Source organism: Bos javanicus, chromosome X (genome assembly GCF_032452875.1).
Source record: "Bos javanicus breed banteng chromosome X, ARS-OSU_banteng_1.0, whole genome shotgun sequence".
NCBI lineage: Eukaryota > Metazoa > Chordata > Mammalia > Artiodactyla > Bovidae > Bos > Bos javanicus.
This window is the reverse complement of record NC_083897.1, coordinates 87,613,957-87,636,351: the sequence shown is the minus strand read 5'-3', so window position 1 is coordinate 87,636,351 and position 22,395 is coordinate 87,613,957. Positions and strand designations below refer to the sequence as shown.

Here is a 22,395-nt window from a genome sequence, read left to right as displayed (position 1 = left end):
TGTGTATATATATATATATATATGTATATATATATATATATATATATATATATATTTATATGTGTGTGTGTGTGTGTAAGAATCCCTGAAATCTACCCTTTTATTAATAGCAAATTTCTAGTATACAATACCATATTATTAACTATAATCATGTAGTACATTAGATCTCTAGAACCTATCCTACAAAACTGCAACTTTCTCCACTTTGACCAGCATCTTACTATTTTCCATGACAATTGTTAACCACTGCATTTTCTTTTTTCAAGATTGTTTTTGACTATTCAAATTTTAGAATTGTTTTTTCTATTTTTGTGAAAAATGTCATTGGAATTTTGATAGGGATTGTATTGAATCTGAATCTGTATAGCACAATATTGATTCTTCCAGTCAATGAATACAGGATAGCATTCCATTTATTTGTGGCTTCTTTAGTTTATTTCATCAGTGTTTTATACTTTTCAGTGTACAACTCTTTTACCTCCTTGGTTAAACTTATTTCTAAGTATTATATTCTTTTTGTTGCTATTATAGATGAGATTGTTTCCTTGATATCCTTTTCAAATAGATCATTGTTGGTGTAAAGAAACACTACTGGTGTTTTTTGTTTGTTTGTTTTTCCATGACGAGAGGCATGTGGGATCCTACTTCCCTGACCAGGGATTGAACCTAGGCCCCCTAAATTAGGAGCTCGGAGTCTTAGCCACTGGACCACCAGGAAGTCTTCCTCTCTCATTTCTGACTTTGAGTCTTCTCTTTTCCCTAGTCAGTCTAGTTAAGGGTTTGTTGATATCCCACCTCCACAAACGCACTAAGTTTTTTTATTTTTCTACTGTGTTTCAAGAAAATTAGAGATACCAAGGGAACATTTCATCCAAAGATGGGCTCGATAAAGGACAGAAATGGTATAGACCTAACAGAAGCAGAAGATTTTAAGAAGAGGTGGCACGAATACACAGAAGAACTGTACGAAAAAGATCTTCATGACCAAGATAATCACAATGGTTTAATCACTCACCCAGAGCCAGACATCCTGGAATGTGAAGTCAAGTGGGCCTTAGAAAGCATCACTATGAACAAAGCTAGTGGAGATGGTGGAATTCCAGATGAGCTGTTTCAAATCCTGGAAGATGATGCTGTGAAAGTGCTGCACTCAATATGCCAGCAAATTTAGAAAACTCAGCAGTGGCTACAGGACTGGAAAAGGTCAGTTTTCATTCCAATCCCAAAGAAAGGCAATGCCAAAGAATGCTCAAACTACCGCACAATTGCACTCATCTCACATGCTAGTAAAGTAATGCTCAAAATTCTCCAAGCCAGGCTTCAGCAATATGTGAACCATGAACTTCCAGATGTTCAAGCTGGTTTTAGAAAAGGCAGAGGAACCAGAGATCAAATTGCCAATATCTGCTGGATCAAGGAAAAAGCAGGAGAGTTCCAGAAAAACATCTATTTCTGCTTTATTGACTATGCCAAAGCCTTTGACTGTGTGGATCACAATAAACTGTGGAAAATTCTGAAAGAGACCACCTGACCTGCCTCTTGAGATACCTATATGCAGGTCAGGAAGCAACAGTTAGAACTGGACATGGGACAACAGACTGGTTCCAAATAGGAAAAGGAGTACGTCAAGGCTGTATATTGTCACCCTGCTTATTTAACTTATATGCAGAGTACATCATGAGAAATGCTGGGCTGGAAGAAGCACAAGCTGGAGTACTACTCAGCCATTAAAAAGAATACATTTGAATCAGTTCTAATGAGGTGGATGAAACTGGAGCCTATTATACAGAGTGAAGTAAGCCAGAAGGAAAAACACCAATACAGTATACTAATGCATATATATGGAATTTAGAAAGATGGTAACGATAACCCTGTATACGAGACAGCAAAAGAGACACTGATGTATAGAACAGTCTTATGGACTCTGTGGGAGAGGGAGAGGGTGGGAAGATTTGGGAGAATGGTATTGAAACATGTAAAATATCATGTATGAAACGAGATGCCAGTCCAGGTTCAATGCACGATACTGGATGCGAAATGTTAAAAAAATAAAAAATAAAAATAAAAAAAAAAGATTGCTAGGAGAAATATCAATAACCTCAGATATGTAGATGACACCACCCTTATGGCAGAAAGTGAAGAGGAACTAAAGAGCCTCTTGATGAAAGTGAAAGTGGAGAGTGAAAAAGTTGGCTTAAAGCTCAACATTCAGAAAACAAAGATCATGGCATCTGGTCCCATCACTTCATGGGAAATAGATGGGGAAACAGTGGAAACAGTGTCAGACTTTATTTTTTGGGCTCCATAATCACTGCGGATGGTGATTGCAGCCATGAAATTAAAAGATGTTTACTCCTTGGAAGGAAAGTTATGACCAACCTAGATAGCATATTCAAAAGCAGAGACATTACTTTGCCAACAAAGGTCCGTCTAGTCAAGGCTATGGTTTTTCCTGTGGTCATGTATGGAAGTGAGAGTTGGACTGTGAAGAAAGCTGGGCACCGAAGAATTGATGCTTTTGAACTGTGGTGTTGGAGAAGACTCTTGAGAGTCCCTTGGACTGCAAGGAGATCCAACCAGTCCATTCTGAAGGAGATCAGTCCTGGGTGTTATTTGGAAGGACTGATGCTGAAGCTGAAAGTCCAATACTTTGGCCACCTCATACGAAGAGTTGACTCATTGGAAAAGACTCTGATGCTGGGAGGGATTGGGGGCAGGAGGAGAAGGGGACGACAGAGGATGAGATGGCTGGATGGCATCACTGACTCGATGGACATGAGTCTGAGTGAACTCCGGGAGTTGGTGATGGACAGGGAGGCCTGGCGTGCTGTGATTCATGGGGTTGCAAAGAGTTGGACAGGACTGAGTGATGGAACTGAACTGAACTGACTGTGTTTCTCTTCTCTATTTGATTTATTTCTACTCTGATCTTTATTATTGTCTTCCTTCTGTAGCTTTGAGTTTAGTTTGTTTCCCCTAGTTTCTTGAGATATAAAGTTAGGTCATTTAGTTGAGATCTTGTTTTTAATGTAGGCATTTACACCATAAACTTCCCTCTTAGTCTGATGTTGAGTCCCTCTACTGAATTTTTCAAGTCAGTTATTGTATTCTTCAGCCCTATGATTTCTGTCTGGTATTTAAAAAAATATTTTCTCTTTATTGAAATTCCTACTTTGTTCATGCATTCCTCTCCTGACCTCAGTGAGAATCTTTATGACTGTTATTTTGAATTCCCTGTCAGGGGAGTCACTTATCTTCATTTCATTAGGGGGCAGTTTCTGGAGATGTATCTTCCTCTTTTGTTTGGAAGTAAAACATCGGTTTCTTCATTTTCCTTGACTCCCTCTGTTGGCTTCTGTGCATTAGATAAAGCAGCTGCTTCTCCCAGTCTTAACAAACTTGCCTTGTGTAGAGATGAACCTCACCCAACTTACCCAGCCAAAGATTCAGAGTGCCTCTCAAGCCTTTGTGCTTGTGCAAACCACCATCTTTGTTCTTAGTGGGGCCCCAGGAGACTAGGGTGTACCTAGTCCTTTCAGTGCTGTAGAAGCAAGGCAGATCCTCACATGCCTGTTCAGTCTCCCAAAAGACTACTACTTGCCTGCCTGTTCAGCTCACAGTGGCAAGCTAATTTGTTTGTTTTGTTTCTTGTCTGTTTGCTGCACTGAGTCTTGTTTGCTGTGTCTGGGCTCTAGCGTGCAGGCTCAGTAATTGTGGCACAGGGTTTAGTTCCCCCATGGCATGTGGAATCTTCCCCAATCAGGAATCAAACCTGTGTCCCTGCAATCGCAGGTGGATTCTTAACTACTGGACCACCAGGGAAGTCCAAGCAGGTTAATTTGAAGCTTGACATTATATCTACTACTGTGGGCAAGAATCCCTTAGAAGAAATGGAGTAAGCCTCATAGTCAGTGAAAGAGTCTGAAATGCAGTACTTGAATGCAATCTCAAAAACGGCAGAATGATGTCTGTTTGTTTCCAAGGCAAACCATTCAATATAAGTCTATGCCCCAACCAGTAAAGCTGAAGAAGCTGAATTTGAATGGTAAGTAATGCTCAAAATTCTCCAAGCCAGGCTTCAGCAATATGTGAACTGTGAACTTCCTGATGTTTAAGCTGGTTTTAGAAAAGGCAGAGGAACCAGAGATCAAATTGCCAACATCCATTGGATCATGGAAAAAGCAAGAGAGTTCCAGAAAAACATCTATTTCTGCTTTATTGACTATGCCAAAGCCTTTGACTGTGTGGATCACAATAAACTGTGGAAAATTCTGAAAGAGATGGGAATACCAGACTACCTGATCTGCCTCTTGAGAAATTTGTATGCAGGTCAGGAAGCAAGAGTTAGAACTGGACATGGAACAACAGACTGGTTCCAAATAGGAAAAGGAGTACGTCAAGACTGTATATTGTCACCCTGTTTATTTAACTTCTATGCAGAGTACATCATGAGAAACACTGGACTGGAAGAAGGACAAGCTGGAATCAAGATTGCTGGGAGAAATATCAATAACCTCAGATATGCAGATGACACCACCCTTATGGCAGAAAGTGAAGAGGAACTAAAAAGCCTCTTGATGAAAGTGAAAGTAGAGAGTGAAAAAGTTGGCCTAAAGCTCAACATTCAGAAAATGAAGATCGTGGCATCCGGTCCCATCACTTCATGGGAAATAGATGGGGAAACAGTGGAAACAGTGTCAGACTTTATTTTTCTGGGCTCCAAAATCACTGCAGATGGTGACTGCAGCCATGAAATTAAAAGACGTTTACTCCTTGGAAGGAAAGTTATGACCAACCTAGATTCAAAAGCAGAGACATTACTTTGCCAACAGAGGTTCATCTAGTCAAGGCTATGGTTTTTCCTGTGGTCACGTATGGATGTGAGAGTTGGACTGTGAAGAAGGCTGAGTGCTGAAGAATTGATGCTTTTGAACTGTGGTGTTGGAGAAGACTCTTGAGAGTCCCTTGGACTGCAAGGAGATCCAACCAGTCCATTCTAAAGGAGATCAGCCCTGGGATTTCTTTGGAAGGAATGATGCTGAAGCTGAAAGTCCAATACTTTGGCCACCTCATACGAAGAGTTGACTCATTGGAAAAGACTCTGATGCTGGGAGGGATTGGGGGCAGGAGGAGAAGGGGACGACATAGGATGAGATGGCTGGATGGCATCACTGACTCGATGGACATGAGTCTGAGTGAACTCTAGGAGTTGGTGATGGACAGGGAGGCCTGGCGTGCTGTGATTCATGGGGTCGCAGAGAGTCGGACACGACTGAGGGACTGAGCTGATCTGATCTGATGAAGACCTACAAGACCTTCTAAAACTAACACCCAAAACAGAAGTCTTTTTCATCATAGGGGACTGGAATGCAAAAGTAGGAAGTCAAGAGATATCTGGAGTAACAGGCAAATTTGGCCTTGGAATACAAAATGAAGCAGGGCAAAGGCTAACATTTTTGTCAAGAGAATGCACTGGTCATAGCAAACACCCTCTTCCAACAACACAAGAGAAGACTCTACACATGGACATCAACAGATGGTCAATACTGAAATCAGATTGATTATATTCTTTGCAGCCACAGATGGAGAAGCTCTACACAGTCAGCAAAAACAAAACTGGGAGCTGACTATGGCTCAGATGATGAACTCCTTATTGCCAAATTCAGACTTAAATTGAAGAAAGTAGGGAAAACCACTAGACCATTCAGGTACGACCTAAATGAAATCCATTATGATTATACAGTGGAAATGAGAAATAGATTCAAGGGATTAGATCTGACAGATAGAGTGCCTGAAGAACTATGGATGGAGGTTCATGACATTGTAGAGGAGGCAGTGATCAAACCATCCCCAAGAAAAAGAAAGGCAAAATGGTTGTCTGAGGAGGCCTTACAAATAGCTGAGAAAAAAAGAGAAGTGAAAGGCAAAGGAGAAAAAGAAAGATATAAACATCTGAATGTAGAGTTCCAAAGAATAGGAAGGAGAGATAAGAAAGCCTTCCTAAGTGATCAATGCAAAGAAATAGAGGAAAACAACAGAATGGGAAAGACTAGAGATCTCTTCAAGAAAATTAGAACTGGGGGCAGGAGGAGAAGGGGACGGCTGAAGAGAAAATGAGAGATACCAAGGGAACATTTCATGCAAAGATCGGCACAATAAAGGACAGAAGTGGTATGGACCTAACAGAAGCAGAAGAGATTAAGAAGAGGTGGAAGGAATACACAGAAGAACTATACAAAACAGATCTTAATGACCCAGACAACAACAATGGTGTGATCACTCACCTAGAGCCAGACATCCTGTAATGTGAAGTCAAGTGGGCCTTAGGAAGCATCACTACGAACAAAGCTAGTGGAGATGATGAAATTCCAGTTGAGCTATTTCAAATCTTAAAGGATGATGTTGTTAAAGTGCTCAATATGCCAGCTAATTTGGAAAACTCAGCAGTGGCCACGGGATTAGAAAAGGTCAGTTTTCATTCCAATCCCCAAAAAGGGCAATGTCAAAGAATGTTCAAACTACCGCACAATTGTGCTCATCTCACACAGTACCCAAGTAATGCTCAAAATTCTCCAGGCCAGGCTTCAACAGTATGTGAAACATAGACTTCCAGATGTTCAAGCTGGATTTAGAAAAGGCAGAGGAACCAGAGATCAAATTGCCACATCTGTTGGCTCATAGAAAAAGCAAGAGAGTTCCCAAAAAACATTTACTTCTGTTTTATTGACTACTCCAAAGCCTTTGACTGTGCGCATCATGACAAACTGTGGAAAATTCTTCAAGAGGTGGGAATACCAGACCACCTTACCTGCCTCCTGATTAATCTGTATGCAGATCAAAAAGCAACAGTTAGAACTGGACATGGAACAATGGACTGGTTTCAAATTGGGAAAGGAGTACGTCAAGGGTGTATGTTGTCACCCTGCTTATTTAACTTATATGTAGAGTTCATCATGCGAAATGCCAGGCTGGATGAAGCTCAAGCCGAAATCAAGATTGCCAGGAGAAATATCAGTAACTTCAGATATGCAGATGACACCACCCTTATGACAGAAAGCAAGAAAGAATTAAAGAGCCTCTTGATGAAAGTGAAAGAGGAGAGTGAAAAAGTTAGCTTAAATCTCAACATTCAGAAAACTAAGATCATGGCATCTGGTCCCATCACTTCATGGCAAATAGATGGGGAAACAATGGAAACAGTGAGAGACTTTATTTTTGGGGGGCTGCAAAATCAGTGCAGATGGTGACTGTAGCCATGAGATTAAAAGACACTTGCTCCTTGGAAGAAAAGCTATGACCAACCTAGACAGCATATTAAAAAGCAGAGACATTAGTTTGCCGACAAAGGTCCATCTAGTCAAAGATATTGTTTTTCCAGTAGTCATGTATGGATGTGACAGTTGGGCTATGAAGAAAGCTGAGGACCGAAGAATTGATGCTTTTGAACTGTGGTGTTGGAGAAGACTCTTGAGAGTCCCATGGACTGCAAGGAGATCCAATCAGTCCATCCTAAAGGAAATCAGTCCTGAATATTCATTGGAAGGATTGATACTGAAGCTGAAACTCTAATATTTTGGCCACCTAATGGCAAGGACTGACTCATTGGAAAAGACCCTGATGCTGGGAAAGATTGAAGGCAGGAGAAGGGGATGACAGAAATGAGATGGTTGGATGGCATCACCAACTTGATGGACATGAGTTTGAGCAAACTCTGGGAGTTGGTGATGGACAGAGAAACCTAGTGTGCTGCAGTCCATGAAGTCGCAGAGTTGGACACGACTGAGCAACTGAACTGGACTGAACTGATCTTTGGGCAGCAGGTGGGAAAGTCAGGTCATTAAATTTGCAGTCTATCCCCTTCAGGGAGGAACTACAATCTGGGTGTTTTTGCCTTTTTTTCTGTGCTGAACCAGGGGGAGTAGCCATAAGTAGTATTTGTGCACCCATTTAAAAAGAATGCTTTGTCCTCTGTGGTCATGGGAGACTTACAAATACTGAGCCCTGTTTGCTCTCAAAACTAGATGATTTAACCCTCAGTTTTGAAGCTATTTTTTTTTGCCAGGTATAGAATTCTAGACTATCTTTTTTTTTTTTTCAATTCATTAAAGATGTAAGTTCAGTGGATCATTTTTAATTTTCCGTGTCTCTCATTGAGTTTTTGAGCTTGTAGAATACCATTATAGTAACTTTTAATGTCTTTCTCTGCTAATTTTAATATCTGTGTCAAATCTGGGTTGGTTTTGATTGATTATTGTTTTTATATTTTCCTGCCTTTTCTGGTAAGCTTTGATTGGATGTCAGATACTGTGAATTTCATTTTGTTGGGTGCTGGATACTTTTGTATTACTATAAATGTTCTTGAGCTTTGTTTTGGAATGTAGTTAAGTTTCTTAGAAATATTTCTATCCTTTCAAGTCTTGCCCTTAGGATTTGTTAGATGGGGTCCTGACCAATGCTCAGTCTTTGATTGATTATTCTCCTGAGACAGTTATTCTGAGGCAAGACCTTCCTGAGGACTTTACCCAATGTTTGATGAATTAGGTGTTTTTCCCAGTCTGACTGGTGGGAGCAGGACCTATTCTTGTTCCTGTGTGAGTCCCAGGCACTGTTCCCTCTAATCATTTCAGATGGTTCTTTCTGTGGCCTCAGGTGTTCTTTTCACATGCATGCACTGATTAGTACTCTTCTGAATACTCAGGGGTACTCTCTCCAGTTCTCCAGGGTTCTCTGTATTAGTCAGCATTCACGCAGAGAAACAGAACCAGCAGGAATAGTCTAAAACAATAGGAAACAATCTAGAATAATGTTTGACCACACCTCTGGATACTGTAACCTACTCAAGTGGACACATAAAAAATTAACTGTAACATTCTCTGCACATTTTTTTTTTCACTCTTTGGTACTTTGTTCTATCATCTCTAGTTGATTCAATCTTCCAAGAGACTCAGCTCCAAATCCTCAACTCAGGGAGTCAGTTGGGCTCTGCCTCACTTCCTCCACCCTGTGCCATGGCCTGAACACTTTTTCAAGGCAGCCTGGGGGAATCCTAAGTACTCACCTCATTTGTTTCCCACCTCTCAGTGCTTGGTTGCCTGCTGTTCAGTGCTTAAAACCTGCTGCTTCAGGAATTCTCTGGGGGCACAGTGGATAAGAATCCACCTGCCAATTCAGGGGACATGGATTCGATCCCTGGTCCAGGAAGATTCCACATGCTGTGGAGCAGCTAAGCCCATGCACCACAACTGTTGAGCCTGTGCTCTAGGACCTGAGAGCCACAACTTATGAGCCTCTGTGCCACAATTACTGAAGTCCACACACTCTAGAGCCAACTGGTCACAACTACTGACCCTGTGTGCAGCTCCTGAAGCCTGTGTGCCTAGAGCCTGTGCTCAGCAATGAAAGGAGCCACCACAGTGGAGAAGCCCACGCACCACAACTAGAGCATATCCCCCTCTCTCTGCAACTAGAGAAAACCTGCATGCAGCAATGAAGACCCAGTTCAGTTCAGTTCAGTTGCTCAGTCCTGTCTGACTCTTTGCGACCTCATGGACTGCAGCATGCCAGGCTTCCCTGTCCATCACCAACTCCCAGAGTTTGCTCAAACTCATGTCCATCGAGTTGGTGATGCCATCCAACCATCTCATCTTCTGCCATCCCCTTCCCCTCCTGCCTTCAATCTTTCCCAGCATCAGGGTCTTTTCCAATGAGTCAGTCCTTGCCATCAGGTGGCCAAAATATTGGAGTTTCAGCTTCAGCGTCAGTCCTTCCAATGAATATTCAGGACTGATTTCCTTTAGGATGGACTGATTGGATCTCCTTGCAGTCCATGGGACTCTCAAGAGTCTTCTCCAACACCACAGTTCAAAAGCATCAATTCTTCGGTCCTCAGCTTTCTTCATAGCCCAACTGTCACATCCATACATGACTACTGGAAAAACAATATCTTTGACTAGATGGACCTTTGTCGGCAAACTAATGTCTCTGCTTTTTAATATGCTGTCTAGGTTGGTCATAGCTTTTCTTCCAAGGAGCAAGTGTCTTTTAATTTCATGGCTGCAGTCACTATCTGCAGTGATTTTGGAGCCCCCCAAATAAAGTCTCTGTTTCCATTGTTTCCCCATCTATTTGCATGAAGTGATGGGACCGGATGCCATGATCTTAGTTTTTTGACTGTTGAATTTTAAGCCAACTTTTTCACTCTCCTCTTTCACTTTCATCAAGAGGCTTTTTAGTTCTTGTTCACTTTCTGTCATAAGGGTGGTGTCATCTGCATATCTGAGGTTATTGATATTTCTCCTGGCAATCTTGATTCCGGCTTGTGCTTCATCCACCCTGGCATTTCGCATGATGTACCCTGCATATAAGTTAAATAAGCAGAGTGACAACATACACGCTTGACATACTCCCTTCCCAATTTGGAACCAGTCCATTTTCCCCAGTCTTTTTCTTATTTTTAAGTTTATTTATTTATTTTTTTAACTTTACAATATTGTATTGGTTTTGCCATACATCAACATGCATCTGCCACGGGTGTACACCCCAGTCTTTTTCTAACTGTTGCTTTTTGACCTGCATATAGATTTCTCAGGAGGCAGGTAAGGTGGTCTGGTATTCTCATGTCTTGAAGAATTTTCCACAGTTTGTTGTGATCCACACAGTCAGAGGCTTTGATGTAATCAATAAAACAGAAGTAGATGTTTTTCTACCATTCTTTTTGCCTTTTCTATGAGCCAACAGATGTTGGCAATTTGATCGCTGGTTCCTCTGCCTTTTCTAAATCCAGCTTGAACATCTGGAAATTCACAGTTTACGTACTTTTGAAGCCTGGCCTGGAGAATTTTGAGCATTACTTGGCTAGTGTGTGAGATGAGTGAAATTGTGCAGTAGTGTGAACATTCTTTGGCATTGCCCTTTTTTGGGATTGGAATGAAAACTGACCTTTTCCAGTCCTATGGCCCAGCATAGCCAAAAATAAATAAATAAATAAGCAATGAATATAGCAGTGTGTACATGATAAAGAAGCCCCCTATTGTTTCATTCATTCTGTCAGGTTCCTTTGATTGTTTCTTGTGGGAGTACAAATCTGGTCCCTGTCTATATTTGATGGAAGCAGAACCAGAATCATACATTCTTCTCCAATATAACTGCTCAATATGACTTAGAAGAAATCTAGACAAAACCAAATAATTTACTTTCAAATAACTTGGGCCCTTCAAAAAGGTCTTAATTGGGTTTCAATAAATCTAAATGAAAGTAAGTACTTACATGAAAACAAGCTCAGGGACTTCCCCGGTGGTCCAGTGGTTAAGAATCCACCCTCTAATGCAGGGGACTCAAGTTCAGTCCCTGGTTAGAGAACTAAGATCCCACATGCTGTGGGGCAACTAAGCCCTTGTGCCACAGCCACTAAGGCTGCACTCTAGAGCCCACTTGTCACAACTAGAGAGAAGCCCGGGCGCTGCAACCAAGAGCCCCCAGCAAAGACCCTACGTGCCCCGACCAAGACCCAGCGCAGCCAAACGAATAAATAAATAAATATTTTTTAAGAAGATCAGCCTCTAAAAAAAAGAAAAGAAAAGAAAGAAAGCAAGCTCAGAACCTGCATTCTTCTTCAAAGTAATTTCTCAATACCAGTTAGAATAAAATCTAATGAAACTAGCAGTTTCTATGTAAATAGTTTAGAATCACATATTTCCTGTAAATAAACTCTTTACAGTGAGTTAAAGTAAATCTAAGTGAAACTAAGAGCTTTATTTTATTATTTACTTATGGCCATGCCACCTGGCTTGTCAGATCTAGTTCCCTGACCAGGGATTGAACCTGGGCCCTCGGTAGTGAAAGTGCAGAGTCCTAACCACTGGACCTCCAGGGAACTCCCAAGAGCTTTATTTTAAAACACATTCAGAATCAGAAATTTTTCTTAAAAGCACTACTTTTATGGATAGAGTAAATGAAAATGAAACTAAGCTGTATATGTTTAAATAAGCACAGAATCACACATAATTCTAAAAAATTATGCATGTAGTGATTTAGTGCAACTTAAATGGAATTAAGCAATATAAATGAAAACAAGCTTAGAATCACACATTCTTCTTAGAAGTAAATCCCCAGTGTAAATTAGGGCAAACTTAGACGAAAAGAAGCAGTATGTTTTAAAACAAGCTCAGAATCTCAGTTTCTTTGCCAAGGAAACAAATTCTTGAAAGTTAGAGCAAATTTAGATTAATCTAAGTAGTATAAGTAAAAATGTGCCCACAATCACACATTCTTCTCCAAAGTAGCTACTTACTGTGATTTAGAGTAAACTTTGATGAAACTTAGCAATATTTGTGAGGACAAGGTCAGTGAAAACATTAAAATAACACATTTTTCTTAAAAGTAACTTCTTATGACTAATTAGAGAAAATCTTTTTATTATTAACAGTATATGTAAAAACAAGATCAGAATAACACATTTTCTTACAAAATAAGCATAGGATCAGGTTTAGAGATAATGTTAGTATCAACGTTATGGCCAGATTTAGGATCAGGGTAAGGTACAGGATCAGGGAAACAGTTAATTTCATGATTAGTGTCAGGTTCATGGTCAGAATTAGAGTGAGTGTCAGTTTCAGAATCACTATCAGGATGAATCAAGCTCATTGTCAGGGTCAGAATTAGGGTTTAGTATTAACTTCAGGGTCAAGATTAGAGTTAGATGTAAAGTTACGTCAGGTTCTCAGTAAGGGTTAGTGTTCTGGTTAGGTTTCAGTCAGGGTCAGGTTCATGATTAGGGATAGGTTTAGGGTAAAAATCAAGTTTAGGATTAGGCTAAGGGTTAGAGTCAGGGTCATGATCAGGTAATGTTTAGGCTCTAGTTTATGGTTAGTTTTAGGATTAGGGTTTATAGTCAAGTTTAAAACTAGGTTTTGTTGTTGTTCAGTTGCTCAATTGTGTCTGACTCTTTGAGATCCCATGGACTGTAGTCCACCAGGCCTCCCTGTCCTTCACCATCTCCTGAAGCTTGCTCAAACCCATGTCCATTGAGACAGTGATGCCATCCAACCATCTCATCCTCTGTCATCCTCTTCTCCTCCCACCCTCAATCTTTCCCAGCATCAGGGCCTTTTCAAACGAGTCAGCTCTTCCCATCAGGTAACCAAAGCACTGGAGCATCAGCTTTGGCATCAGTCCTTCCAATGACAAGTTAGGATTGATTTCTTTAGGATTGACTGGTTTGATCTCCTTGCAGTCCAATGGCTGCTCAAGAGTCTTCTCCAACACCACAGTTCAAAAGCATCAATTCTTTGGCACTTAACCTTCTTAAGTTGGTGATGGACAGGGAGGCCTGGCGTGCTGCGATTCATGGGGTCACAAAGAGTCAGACACAACTGAGCGACTGATCTGATCTGATAACCTTCTTTATGGTCCAAATCTCACATCCATACATGACCACTGGAAAAACGATAGCTTTGACTTTAGGGTTATGATTAATGTGAAGGTTGAGTTCATGGTCTGAATCAGTGTTTGGGATTAAGTTTAGGATGAGGTCCATATTTAATTGTTCGATTTTGGGGTTAGGGTTTGGTATGGCTGAGAAAGAGGGCCAAGAAGCTCCTTACTTGAGGTTGGTTAGATAGCTGGCTACAACTGGGATTGGGGGAGCACGTCTTGGGGATTAAGATCACCCCAGTTCCACAGTAGGCATTTTCTAAAAGGTCTCTGAGTCCTCTGTGTTGAATTCCATGGACTTCCCACAGATATCCCCCACAGTCTCTGCACCCCTTGCACAGGCTCTTGAGGCCTCTTGGTACTAGTCTGGCCCCTCTTAGACCTCCTCAGGTTGGGATTGGAGGTCAGAGGACAATCAGAACTATGCTAGGCAGCTAGCTATGTACAGGTCAGGGAGCATAGTGTTGGCTTCAGATGGCCCTGTGGTCTGCTGAAATTCTACCTGATATGCTTCTTCCTGTACAAAAAAGATCTTCATGACCCAGATAATCACGATGGTGTGATCACTGACCTAGAGCCAGACATCCTGAAATGTGAAGTCAAGTGGGCCTTAGAAAGCATCACTATGAACAAAGCTGGTGGAGGTGATGGAATTCCAGTGGAGCTCTTTCAAATCCTGAAAGATGATGCTGTGAAAGTGCTGCACTCAATATGCCAGCAAATTTGGAAAACTCAGCAGTGGCCACAGGACTGGAAAAGGTAAGTTTTCATTCCAATCCCAAAGAAAGGCAATGCCAAAGAATGCTCAAACTACCACACAATTGCACTCATCTCACATGCTAGTAAAGTAATGCTCAAAATTCTCCAAGCCAGGCTTCAGCAATACGTGAACCATGAACTTCCAGCTGTTCAAGCTGGTTGTAGAAAAGGCAGAGGAACCAGAGATCAAATTGCCAACATCCGCTGGATCATCAAAAAAGCAAGAGAGTTCCAGAAAAACATCTATTTCTGCTTTATTGACTATGCCAAAGCCTTTGACTGTGTGGATCACAATAAACTGTGGACAATTCTGAAAGAGATGGGAATACCAGACCACCTGACCTGCCTCTTGAGAAATCTGTATGCAGGTCAGGAAGCAACAGTTAGAACTGGACATGGAACAACAGACTGGTTCCAAATAGGAAAAGGAGTACGTCAAGGCTGTATATTGTCACCCTGCTTATTTAACTGATATGCAGAGTACATCATGAGAAATGCTGGGCTGGAAGAAGCACAAGCTGGAATCAAGATTGCTGGGAGAAATATCAACAACCTCAGATATGCAGATGACACCACCCTTATGGCAGAAAGTGAAAAGGAACTAAAAAGCCTCTTGATGAAAGTGAAAGTGGAGAGTGAAAAAGTTGGCCTGAAGCTCAACATTCAGAAAACGAAGATCATGGCATATGGTCCCGTCACTTCATGGGAAATAGATGGGGAAACAGTGGAAACAGTGTCAGACTTTATTTTTCTGGGCTCCATAATCACTGCGGATGGTGACTGCAGCCATGAAATTAAAAGACGTTTACTCCTTGGAAGGAAAGTTATGACCAACCTAGATAGCATATTGAAAAGCAGAGACATTACTTTGCCAACAAAGGTTCATCTAGTCAAGGCTATGGTTTTTCCAGTGGTCATGTATAGATGTGAGAGTTGGGCCATGAAGAAAGCTGAACGCCAAAGAATTGATGCTTTTGAACTGTGGTGTTGGAGAAGACTCTTGAGAGTCCCTTGGACTGCAAGGAGATCCAAGCAGTCCATTCTGAAGGAGATCAGTCCTGGGATTTCTTTGGAAGGACTGATGCTAAAGCTGAAACTCCAGTACTTTGGCCACCTCATGGGAAGAGTTGACTCATTGGAAAAGACTCTGATGCTGGGAGGGATTGGGGGCAGGAGGAGAAGGGGACGACAGAGGATGAGATGGCTGGATGGCATCACTGACTCGATGGACGTGAGTCTGAGTGAACTCTGGGAGTTGGTGATGGATAGGGAGGCCTGGCGAGCTGCAATTCATGGGGTCGCAAAGATTCGGACAGGACTGAGCGACTGAACTGAACTGAACTGACTGATGCTTCTTCCTTCACTGCAGGGATTCTCAAGGACTCAAGTCTTTTCAAATGCAAATGACTTCTCCTAGATGATAACCAAAACCAAGATGTCACTGGGTTGCGGTAACCTCGTTAACTTGCTGCAGTTTGAGGATGAGTTTCATCTGGAGGTAGGGACCAGCCTTGAATGTCAGAGCTTTCTACAAAAAGGCCTCTTCTTCTCCTGAAGAGGCCCCCAGGGCTCCTGGCACTGGTCCTACTGATTGCAAAGGTAGGAACCCAGGGCCCCACAAGCTTATCCTGTTTGGAAGCCATCAAAGGGCCAGGAAGCCTGTCCTACTACTCTCTGACCTCACCTCTGAGAACTGGGGCTGGGAAGCAACAGGGTTGATGTGAAAGAGTTAGCCTCCTGAGGTGTGAGGAGCTTGATCTGAGGCTTTTCCTAGAGCTAGATGTCTGGAGGGGACCTCCTAAAAGGCCTCTGCACCCTGTGTGGAGGTCCAGGGGAGCTGAGAAAGTCAGTCAACTTTCCAGACTACAGCATGAGAGAGTGACAGTGTTAGGCTGGAGAGGATGGAGCTTAGATGAGGTTTCAAATGGTCCCTGTTCCATAGGAGGTTCCCCTGAAAGATTTCTTTATACTTCACATTGGCTCATGGGATCATTGCATGAGATTCCTTTGCTCCTTCACATGATAAACTGGAGCACAGATCACTGGTAGTTATTGGAAGACTAGCTGGATACAGAGAGGGGGGTTTCTTGGGGCCCCAGATCCATCCAGTTCCTACATTGCCCCTCCTGAAAGGCCACTCACTGCACCCACCAGGGAGAACCCCAGACTTGACTTGTGCTATTTTCATGAATTCTTTTCTCCCCTACATAAGAAATGAGGCCACAAAGTGTCCAGGTGCAGGTTGTGTGTCTAGCCAACTCTGTCGGGAGAACATGTGCTTATATTTGGGTTTACCCCTTTTTCCCAGTGGGTCCATCCTAAAAGGCCTCTGTACCCTTGATGTTGGCCCCAGATGTTGTGCCACTGCTCCCCAACTTCCTCTACCCAAGAAAGGGGGCTTCTAGGTGCCTGGGTCATTATCAACAGACCAACCAGCCACAGAAGGTAGGAGGGGCCTGCTCAGAGTCTCTAATTGTTCCTGGTTTTTCTAGGATCAGTCCTGAAGGGACTCTGTATCTTCTCTGGCAGACTCCAGGGTCTACCTTTGCTAGTCTCTCCCTGTTCCTTTCTCCTCTGCCTGAGAAATGGTACCATGAAATGTTTGGTTAAGATCAGGTGGTTAAACCCGCTTTGGTGATCACTTGTGGAAGTTGGGACTTAGCCTCTTCACTGAAAATTGGAGCCTTCATCTCAGGACTAAGAACAAGGACTTAGATCCTGGAGCTGAAATTGGGACTTAGCACTTGGATGGGGAGTGGAGGTTTGGCCTCTGGTGGAGAAATTGGGGAACTTATTGATCATGGCACAGGATGGGAGGCAGAGTGCCTGACTTGATTTTTGGCAGGAGAGGTCAGAACTTGGTCTCTGTAGGGAGAGACTGGAATCTAGTCTCTGAAGCATAAAGTAGGAGATAGATTCTGGAGCTATATGTGTGGAATTAGCTTCTGGAGGTGGAATTGGGGCAGTAGTAGTTGGCAGCAGAGGTTGGGAGTTGGTATCTGGCAGGAGGGAGACAGGATCTAGTGCCTGGTATGAGGAGCTGGTGTTACTGCCTGGCCTGAGGACCCTGGACTCAGTGTCTGATGGGTGCAGGTCAATGTCCAGAACTGTAAAAGGTGGCTCAGATGGTAAAGAATCTGCCTCCAATGCGGGAGATCCAGGTTCTATCCCTGGGTCGGGAAGATCCCCTGGAGAAGGGACTGGCAACCCACTCCAGTATTCTTGCCTGGAGAATTCCATGGACAGAGGAGCCTGGCGGGCTACAGTCCATGGGGTCACAAAAGAGTTGAACATGACTGAGAGCGACTAACAGTTTCACACTGAGATTTTACCCTACTTGCAAGCTAACATGCTATCCTGTTTCAAGCAGAAGACATGAGACTCCTGGGTCAGAGATAAAGGACTTTACTATTCACAGCAAAAGCAGTAGCCAAAGAGCTAGCATAGTGTTTGAACTGGTTCTCCAAGCAGGTAACACAGGTGAGCCTAGATACATGCCTGTGCACATAGTGGAAAGGAACACTAAATGTTGGGTATTAATTGCTCATTGGAAAAGACTCTGATGCTGGGAGGGATTGGGGGCAGGAGGAGAAGGGAACGATGGAGGATGAGATGGCTGGATGGCATCACTGACTCGATGGAGGTGAGTCTGAGTGAACTCCGGGAGTTGGTGATGGACAGGGAGGCCTGGCGTGCTGCGATTCATGGGGTCGCAAAGAGTCGGACATGACTGAGCGACTGAACTGAACTGAATTGCTCCAAAAAGCAGCAACAAGCCTGCTTTTTGTCTGGAAGGAAATATTACCTCATTTCTCAAGGGAGCTTGCTGCAAACACAACTCTGAAAAATAAACTGAGTTAAGAGTAACTAGGGCCTTGCATTCTTGGCATGTCCAGCAAGAAATGTACAGGTACCCTCAGGGATAATAAAAGATTTCCCTTTGATAAGTCAAAGTGACCAGATGATCTGCTTTGGGGTTTGACAAGATGTTTTGATTCAGGGGTTGATCTGAACTGTGCATTTGTGGGTTAAACAGATGTCTTGATTCACTGCCAAGTAGATGTTATTTTAGAAGTTTCGTTGACTAGATGGCCATCTGGGCAGCTAGCCAGAAAAGACTCAGGATAGTGCAAGGGGGTTGTTTGTCATGGGAAAGACTTCCACTGCCAGGGGAGGGGGCTAGAGCCTGGGTCCCACTAGGTTGAGTTTCTGGGTCTAGGGGTCTTGGAGAGAGGAGAGTCACTCTGGAAACTTGGGATCACCTGAAATTCTACATTTGCTCCTCAAAGTCCTTAGACAAGCCACCTTAGTCCCTGGAGCTCCTCTGATATTTCACCACTCTCTGATGTACCTTGAATGACGTGCCTCCTCAGCCATTCCACTGCTGTCACTATTTGGAAGTGAATGGGTTAAGAGCTGAGCCAGCTGAATTGGGGGAAGGAAAAGGTGTCCTATTTTGTGCTTCAGATCATCCCTGGTCCTGATGGTCTACAATAAAGCTTTCCATACCCTTCATGGAGTGCTGGGAGTCTCCTCACCCCAGCCTGGTTGCTCTCTGAACTCCCTTGAGAAATGAAGGTAGGACAGGACCAAGCGGAGATCAGACAACTAGAGGACTGCAGTGAAGACTGGGGCAGAAGGCTGGGTGAGGCTTCAGATCCACCATGCTTGCGTGAGATCTCCAACGAAAAGGTCTTTGCAGATTGAGCTTGAGCCCAGGTGTTCATAAACAACTTTATGGAGTTGCTTTCCCCAGCAACTGATCTGCATGTGCATGGATTGGATCTTAATTAAAGATCGAAAGATTTTGAGAACTGAGCTAATGCTGTACCTCTCCCCTGGTTCCAGACTCACCACTGGGGAATACACACATGAGACAGATCTGAATAGCACTGAAAAGCTTGTGAAAACTGAACTGACACTGGAACCACACTCGCAGAAGATAGGATGGAACCTGTGGACTGAGCTTAACCATGAAGATTGTCTGTTAAACAAATGTATCAACATTCTTCTGGCTTCCCTGCTGGCTCAATGGTAAAAAATCTGCCCAATGCAGGAGATGTGGGTTTGATTCCTGGGTTGGGAAGATATTCTGGAGAAGGAAATGGCAACCCACTCCAGTCTTCTTGCCTGGGAAATCCCATGATAGAGGAGCCTGGTGGGCTACAGTCCATGGTGTCACAAAGAGTTGGACACAACTTAGTGACTAAAACAAAAAAAGCAATCAGCAGTCTTTATAGGATTTAAACAAGACCTAGAGTCTCATAATGTAATATTCAAAATGTCCAGGATACAATCCAAAATTACTCAGCATATAAAGAACAATGAAATATTTGATTCAAGTGGGGCATGACAATCAACAGGTGCCAAGAATGAGATAATGCAGATGTTGGAATTATCTGCTAAGCACTTTATAAAAATGATTGAATGAGCAATCATGAAAATTCTCAAAACAAATATGAAAATGGAAAGCATTGGAATATAAAAAAGACATAAAAATTAACCATTTTCATTTGTTTCTATGCATTTTTAAATTTCTTCTGTTATTTATTGTTTATTCAGAAGCATGTTGTTTAGCCTCCATATGTTTGTACCTATGGGATTCAGTAAAAGCAGTGCTAAGGGGAAGGTTCACAGCAATACAAGCTTACCTCAAGAAACAAGAGAAAAATCAAATAAATAATCTAACTTTACACCTAAAGCAACTAGAAAAAGAAGAAATGAAGAACCTCAGGGTTAATAGAAGGAAAGAAATCACAAAAATTAGGGCAGAAATAAATGAAAAAGAAACAAAGAAAACTATAGCAAAAATCAACAAAACTAAAAGCTGGTTCTCTGAGAAGATAAATAAAATAGACAAACCATTAGCCAGACTCATCAAGAAAAAAGGGAGAAGAGTCAAATCAACAAAATTAGAAATTAAAATGGAGAAATCACAACAGACAACACAAAAATACAAAGGATCATAAGAGACTGCTATCAGCAACTATATGCCAATAAAACGGAAAACTTGGAAGAAATGGACAAATTCTTAGAAAAGTATAACTTTCCAAAACTGAACCAGGAAGAAATAGAAAATCTTAACAGACCCATCACAAGCATGGAAATCAAAACTGTAATCAGAAATCTTCCAACAAACAAAAGCCCAGGACCAGGCAGTTTCACAGCTGAATTCTACCAAAAATTTAGAGAGGAGCTAACACCTATCCCACTCAAACCCTTCCAAAAAATTGCAGAGGAAGGTAAACTTCCAAACTCATTCTATGAGGCCACCATCACCCTAATACCAAAACCAGACAAAGATGCCACCAAAAAAAAAGAAAACTACAGGCCAATATCACTGATGAACATAGATGCAAAAATCTTCAACAAAATTCTAGCAAACAGAATCCAACAACATAATAAAAAGATCATATATCATGACCAAGTGTGCTTTATCCCAGGGATGCAAAGATTCTTCAATATTTGCAAATCAATCAATGTGATACAACACATTAACAAATTGAAAGATAAAAACCATATGATTCTCTGAATAGATGCAGAGAAAGCCTTTAACAAAATTCAACATCCATTTATGATAAAAAAAAAAAAACCTCCAGAAAGCAGGCATAGAAGGAACCTTCAATATAATAAAAGCCATATATGATAAACCCACAATAAACATTATACTCAATGGTGAAAAATTGAAAGCATTTCCCCTAAAGGCAGGAATAAGACAAGGGTGCCCACTCTCACCACTACTTTTCAACATAGTTTTGGAAGTTTTAGCCACAGCAATCAGAAGAAAAAGAAATAAAAGGAATCCATATTGGAAAAGAAGTAAAACTCTCACTGTTTGCAGATGACATGATCCTCTGCATGGAAAACCCTAAAGATACCATCAGAAAATTGCTAGAGCTAATCAACGACTATAGTAAAGTTGCAGGATATAAAATTAATACACAGAAATCCCTTGCATTCTTATACACTAACAATGAGAAAACAGAAAGAGAAATCAAGGAAACAAGTCCTTTCACCATTGTGATGAAAAGAATAAAATACTTAGGAATAAATCTACCTAAAGAAACAAAAAAACTATATATAGAAAACTATAAAACACTGATGAGAGAAATCAAATGACACAAATAGATGGAGAAATAGACCATATTCATGATTCAGAAGAATCAATGTAGTGAAAATGAGTATACTACCCAAAGCAAACTATAGATTCAATGCAATCCCTATCAAGCTACCAATGGTATTTTTCAGAGAACTAGAACAAATAATTTCACAATTTGTATGGAAAAAGAAAAAACCTCAAATAGCCAAAGCAATCTTGAGAAAGAAAACTGGAACTGGAGAAATCAACCTGCCTGACTTCAGACTATACTACAAAGCTACAGTCATCAAGACAGTATGGTACGGGCACAAAAACAGACATATACACCACTAGAACAAGATAGAAAACCCAGAGATAAATCCATACATCTGTGGACACCTTATATTTGACAAAGGAGGCAAGAATATACAATGGAGAAAAGACAATCTCTTTAACAAGTGGTGCTGGGAAAACTGGTCAACCACTTGTAAAAGAATGAAACTAGAACACTTTCTAACACCATACACAAAAATAAACTAAAAGTGGATTAAAGATCTAAATGTAAGACGAGAAACTATAAAACTCCTAGAGGAAAACATAGGCAAAACACTCTCTAACATAAATCACAGCAGGATCCTCTATGACCCACCTCCCAGAGTAATGGAAATAAAAACAAAAATAAACAAATGGGACCTAATTAAACTTAAAAGCTTTTTCACAACGAAGGAAACTATAAGCAAGGTGAAAAGACACCTTCAGAATGGGAGAAAATAATAGCAAACAAAGCAACTGACAAAGAATTAATCTCAAAAATATACAAGCAGCTCCTGCAGCTCAATTCCAGAAAAATAAACGACCCAATAAAAAAATGGGCCAAAGAACTAAACAGACATTTCTCCAAAGAAGACATACAGATGGCTAACAAACACATGAAAAGATGCTCAACATCATTCATTATCAGAGAAATGCAAATTGAAACCAGAATGAGGTACCATCTCATACCTGTCAGAATCATTATCAAAAAGTCAACAAACAATAAATGCCGGAGAGGGTGTGGGGAAAAGGGTACCCTCTTACAGTGTTGGTGGGAATGCAAACTAGTACAACCACTATGGGGAACAGTGTGG

General features: G+C 41.6%; 1 non-coding gene across 1 annotated transcript; it reads right to left on the bottom strand.

The window, feature by feature from the left end:
- Positions 1-11,799: 11,799 nt before the first annotated feature.
- TRNAE-UUC (transfer RNA glutamic acid (anticodon UUC)) lies at positions 11,800-11,872 on the bottom strand. The gene has a single exon. It is a non-coding gene; the product is annotated as a tRNA-Glu (tRNA).
- Positions 11,873-22,395: the final 10,523 nt, after the last annotated feature.